Raw genomic sequence first — 6,273 nt, 5'->3', positions numbered from 1 at the left:
CTTAAGACTTGGACCTTGTACATTTGGTAGCTTTTTAACATATAGACGTTTCTAGGGAAATGGTTCAACTACTACTAGAGTTCGATATACAAAAGTAAATAGGAGATGTTAAGAATAGAGTTACTCTGGAGCTCACATCATATTTAACTTACAACTTAAGACATGCCAGAAAAGAAAGAGAGTAAACTCTATATAGTCTATACTTTCCTTCAGGTGGTCATTATATACATATCTCATACCCAACCCATCCCGGGGATCGGTTAAAAACTACGACATCATAATCTAATTTTCATACCAAGTACATATCAAGAGAAAGGAAAGATAGTTTCCCATACACTACCCTTTAGCACGTTGAAGCCTTAACAAGCAATGCTCAATTCTTGTAGGGGTGTCGACACCTAACTGTAGTTAGGGATTATGAGGCGTTCCTGGAGTTCTAGGAATGGAATTATCCCAACATTCCACATACAATTCACTTAAGGCTAAGACTTGCCAATAGGAAAGAAAGATAGTTGTACGTACTTATACCAAAACATGCCAAGAGAAAGCTTTATATACCATTTATGAGTTACTCTTTATCCCATTCACCTCGTCTTCTTTTGAACCTATTCAACATGGAAGTAATACGAATATCAACCACTCTGGACTTTCCATCACCTTCAGTTGCACCTTAGTATTCATGGAATCTATTTCCTTGTCTGTTTCCTTGACTAGTCCTTTAATTAGTTAAGGCGTTAACAAAAATTGGGCAGCACCTCCCCTATAACGTGCCCTATCCAAATTTTCAATCAGACCCCTAATAACTACAGCCAACCAACAACAACAAGCTACAACATATATACAATCAATTCACACAACCATTACACAATACAAACCCCAAACAACTCACTCAAAATTATCAAAACGTGAATCCTGGATAGATTACTGTCTTGCATTGTCGCTTCGTTTTGAAGGGGTAATTGAGGGAAACAAAATTTATGTCCTCATGAAAGTTATAGACATGTGTCTTAGGGTCGTATACAATTTTGAATCACCCTTATATCAATTCTGTACACAAAGATATACCCAAAATACCAACAATAGTCCATGTAAGATTTCGAAAACCAAAATCTGGGCAGTACCTCCTCTATACCTCATCACCCTTTTTCGAGCATATAAAAGTAAAAATGGATTTTAAAGGCTAAATGAAAGTTATAGAAATATGAAATATATTTCCAAAACATATTGAATCATTCCAAATAAAGTTGTACACAAGAAGTTATACCAATATTACTAACAATAGTCCCTTTCAAAAACGGGTTTGTTAACTAGTTCTAAACATTTTCTCTCTTTGATCTTTCAACTTTCTCTCAAGTTCCAATCTGAAGAATTAATTCCGTAGACATCGTAAGATACATATATACATCTCTATATGGTTGATGAACACTGTAGCTAATTAATTCACGAAGGAAAATTGGAACTTACCTTGAAAAGGAGCCATCCGTAGCTATGTTCCTTTGCTCTCAAATGTTTTCAGCTTTTGGCTAAGTTTTAAGGTAAGGAATGAATTCCTTAGTCACTTAACATACATATATAGGCTGTCTTTGGAGGTGACACATGTCAGCCCATAGAGTGACAGGTGTCTAGCCTTTATAGGGCCACGTATGCATAGTGCCAATAGGGTGCTGCCACATGACAGTGGGTCCACCTCCCCCATGCAGGAGGTAATCTACTTGACCCCAAGCAGGTGGGTCACCTAGTTGCTTGAGGTGCTGCCATATGTCGCCTTCCTAGGCTGCCATGTTTTATCTTTTTCTCTTCCTCATGGGTTTGTAATCTCATCTTATTTTAAGAACCCGTGTAATCCTTGCTACGTAGGCTTGGTATGTCCTTAAGTAGCTCAAGTGTATAAGACTTCTAAATTTGTAGCTTACGTAGCTAAATCGAGTCCTACAACTCATTTCTTGGCCTTCAACTCATTCTAGATTCCCACGACTCTATTTCCAACCTTCCCTACTACAGGGTATCACATCCTCACCTCCTTAGAGTCATTTGATAGTTTCTAGACAATGGGGATCTCATGGACACTTTCAAGAAGACTAGGAACACGTTTCAAGGTTCAAAAGTGTAGGGTGTAACATCCTTTCCCCCTTCAGAACATTCATCCCCGAATGTTAACAAGACTTCTCGTAGAACTTTATGCAGAGTATAGGGAGATTCTTTGCTATTTCCATAACCCATACTGTCGTCCAGGTAATTAATATATGAGTTTTGAGATTTGGGGTTAGACATCGGGAATAGGTACGAATACTTGCATTTTCTATCCTTTTTTAATTTTCCAGGTCATTCCTTTTCTGGTTTTCGTTTTGCCATCATACCTTGATGGAAATCACATTTTAGTTTGCACCCTTCTAACTTGCTGTTATAGGAAGGTTATAGGTTGTTCCCCGAAGGATTCCATTTCTTCAACATTACCTATGGGACACACTCTAGGTGGATCACCAATACATTGTGAAGTACTCGTATAGACGTACTGGGCGTATAATTTCATATTCATGTGGTAAGCTTAACTTACCGGCAACTTTGTCCACTTACGAGCAACTTGATGAGGTCTAACGTATTTTGGGTTAAGATTTCTTTTCTGGGTGACTCTTTTATGCACACCTAATCATCGATTTAAACTCTGAATGTTGATGTTGATTATCTGTATATCATTTTCTTCGACTTTGGGCTGCTAATCCTTAGCTTGCTCAATTATGTCGGGGCCTTTTAGCTTAGTCTTTCTAACATCGACCCATCTAATAGGGGACTTACACGTCTTGCTCTACCAGTATTGTATGGGGCCATTGGGATATTGGAGTAGTAATTATCATTATAGGCAACTTGATAAGTGATAGATAATCATCCCAGCTATCTTCGAAGTTAACAACATCAACTCATGACATATCTTCTATCATTTAAGTGGTATGCTTTAATCTGTTCATCAGGTTTGAGGGTAAAGTAGTGTATGAAGATTTATCTGTCTTCCCAGTTGCTTCGCGGACTGATCCTTGATAGTTAATTGTAACTTAGGCTTCTTCTTCTGGGATAATAGCTATGGGGACTCCGTAAGGTCCTATCACTCTTTTACCCTATAATTTTACACCTTCTCAGCTGAGTAGGTAGCGTTTGATTGAAGGAGAAGGGGCTAATATTATTAATCCACAAGTAACATTCCCTCTAGAGTCATCTCATGCTGGAGTACGAAGTGAGTCTTGTAGCCCTGGTCATATTGTGGGATTTTCAACCTCGTGTATTACTTCTTGGCTTCCGTAAATTATATCAACTGGTAGCCTTACCTTTTAGGTTTTTCTTTTCAATCCTTAGAGTTGGCTTCCAAGTGGTGTCGAAATTCCCTCACCCACTAGCCCATATAGCCATTCGGTCATTTTCCTATCATTAACTGGTACTATGTCGAAGAATTGTGGCGTTTAAGTGCGCCATCAGTTAGTAATTAATTAATCCTGCTGGTTTTCCTTAAGCCCTTATTACAATTCCCTTAACGTATCTTATAATACTCTAGGTTCATAATCTCATATCATTCCCTCATCACTAGTTCAAATTCTTCTACCTCACGTGATCATATCAGCACTAACGAATTAAGTTCCATCAGAATTTCAAAGTTAAGCATGCTGGGGTGAGAGAAGTACTGGGATGGGTGACCTCTTTGGGAAGTCCTCATGTCGCGTTTCATAGTAATCCTTGCAATAATATGCGGGGCACTCAACTTAGCCCAAAATTTTTCCTAGCGTCATCTCGCGAATCTTTATGTTTTGGCTTGCCCTTTCCTCTGTTATCTTGCAACCAACTAGTCCTATCCGTCTTATTCAAACCATTTCAAAATTTTCCTTACCCCCGCTTGTAATCCTCTTGACACATTTGCGTGCCATTCTTTACCATTTCAAGGATATGAGAAGGTTTTCAACTTAACCTGAGAGATATCTTAGTGTTGTCCCACTCGTCCCACCTTGTCACACTTTTTTCTTTTCCCCTATTCCCTTTGTGTTCTTCTCATTTTCTACCACAGAAGACTTTCTATTCCCTTTTCTTTGGTTATTTATTTATTGCAACATCATTTGCGACTAACTCTATAGCCAATATTTTGGCTTTTGGTCTAGCATGCTATCATTATCCTTCGTAATATCTCTTGTGTTATTCGATATCTTTTCATGGTTACACTCTTCTGTTTTTATACAGCCGCCTTCTAGTGTTATGTTGTTCAGGGTCTTATCACAACCTTCTTAACGCTGCCTTATTTAGCATTCTGGCTTTCATCCAATTATTGGTGGCTTCCGGACCTTTCTAACTTGGTCTGGCAAGATATTTAGTTGAAGTTTAGACGTCCATCTCAAATATATTGCCATATCAATTGCCTCCTCTTACTTTTGCCATTTTCTTATTAACTTCCCCCTTTAGAGGGTACTCGTACTTTCATCTGCTTGTACCTTGCTCTATGTCTCTATGTCCAGTCTCAGTTTCATCCAATCTCTCTCTCCAATCTACTTGGTAATACATCAGGGCCCTGTCTTCCTATATATTTTACAACCTGGTTATCCGCGTACGGAATTTTGGTTAAATTATGAAACGACGAGAACCTCTTCATACATAGTGTGACACCCCATCTATTACTCTGTGCTTGAGTAATGGGACCCATGGGACTACTCGTCTGAGGCCACATTCTACTTATCTTCATCAAAATTAATTAGTACTTGTAGTTGTTCCAATTTCAATTAGGCAGTACTAGTATTCCGACGATAACTATTCCAGGTTTTCTTGAAGTAATGGCTTTTTCCCAACCTACATCCTCTATTTCTTGGGATGAATGAAAGCTGCGCCATTTATTCCTTAAGTTTGTCATCTTTGTCTCTTAGGGGTTCCGTTATTTTTGGGGCGACGTTGTGTACGGGCATTATTCCTTTATACCTTATAGCTCTTACCCTTACTGTGTACCCAACACAGGTTTTTAACTTAGTCAACGCGTACTAAGTGTACCTTACTAGTGGTCCTACTTTATCCCTGTACTGCTATACTACACGTTTAATTCATACTCATTTTCAATTCATGACATCTCTTTGGGGTGCTTCTATTTAGAAGTTCTTTCCCCAATTAGTCGGTGGAGAACTATAAACTGTTATCGTAAACCATTTCCCAACCATTATTGGAAGAAACTAGAATCTCTTAAACATTACAGTACTTCTTTTAATACTTGACCTACCTGGTCTGCTTCTGAGTTTATCCTCGAGTTATGAACAACTCATCTAATTTACAATAGGAGTTGGGGGCTTGGTACTTTGAAAATGAGTGAAGCTCAATTACTAGACATCTTCCCTTTCAACCTGAGCTTCTCTCTTATATTTTACAACACAACTATGGCTTGAGATACTGTGGTCTGAATTGTATTGCTCAGACAGACTTTTGTTTCTCTGATATAAGCTTCCCCAAGTAAAAAGGGTATCCCTTATTTACGACATGAAGAGTACCTTTTACAACTTTAATTTGGCATAATATGGGTACTCGATATCAATTTCCAAGACATGTTATAAAGCTATGTTTTATTCCTTTTTTCTTGTTCTTGAAATATTTTGGCAGAGTTTCCTATATACTTCTTACTATCCCGCAACCTGCACATAAAAAATACCAATAATGCCTCATAGGGCCAGCACATATATATATTCATATTATATCACAGCCACATAGGGCTTTCAATATCGTCTCATATCGTAGCCGTACAAGGCTTTCAATGTTAACAATAGTATGAAAGTAATGGACTTACCTCTTATGTCCAACTTCAAACTGCATCTGTTGCACTTTCTGTCTGCTTTTCTTTTAGGTTTCAACTTTACATTTAAATCACATGTCAGTACCTTACCCAACAAATATCTTTCGGGCCTTTACTTTACTTACCTGCGTGCTTCATAACTTCTCATGTCGTCAATTACTTCTTTTTGTTGGTGTCATCCTTCTGTTAAGATCCAAGGTTAGTATAAGGAATTATCCTATGACTCGGATCTATAGCATAATCTCAGATGTAAAAGAAAGGTAACATCCTAAATGTCCTGTAGCCTTCTGTTTATAGATGTGGCGCGCAACACATCAATACACAAGCTTCTACTAGACACGGTCTGAAGACAATCTAAGGACGAACTGCTTTGATACCACTTCTGTCACGACCCAACCTCATAGGCAATAATTGGGGTCCGACCTGGACCTCCCGTATACCTAACTATCAGCTGTGGTCAAATTGAACTATAAGTA

At 38.3% G+C, this 6,273-nt stretch overlaps 1 pseudogene; it reads left to right on the top strand.

The window, feature by feature from the left end:
- Positions 1 to 3,590: 3,590 nt before the first annotated feature.
- On the top strand, positions 3,591 to 3,710 carry LOC129871820 (5S ribosomal RNA; annotated as a pseudogene).
- Positions 3,711 to 6,273: the final 2,563 nt, after the last annotated feature.

The sequence above is a fragment of the Solanum dulcamara genome, chromosome 10 (genome assembly GCF_947179165.1).
Source record: "Solanum dulcamara chromosome 10, daSolDulc1.2, whole genome shotgun sequence".
NCBI classification, from domain to species: Eukaryota; Viridiplantae; Streptophyta; class Magnoliopsida; order Solanales; family Solanaceae; genus Solanum; species Solanum dulcamara.
This window is presented reverse-complemented; position numbering and strand designations above follow the sequence as displayed.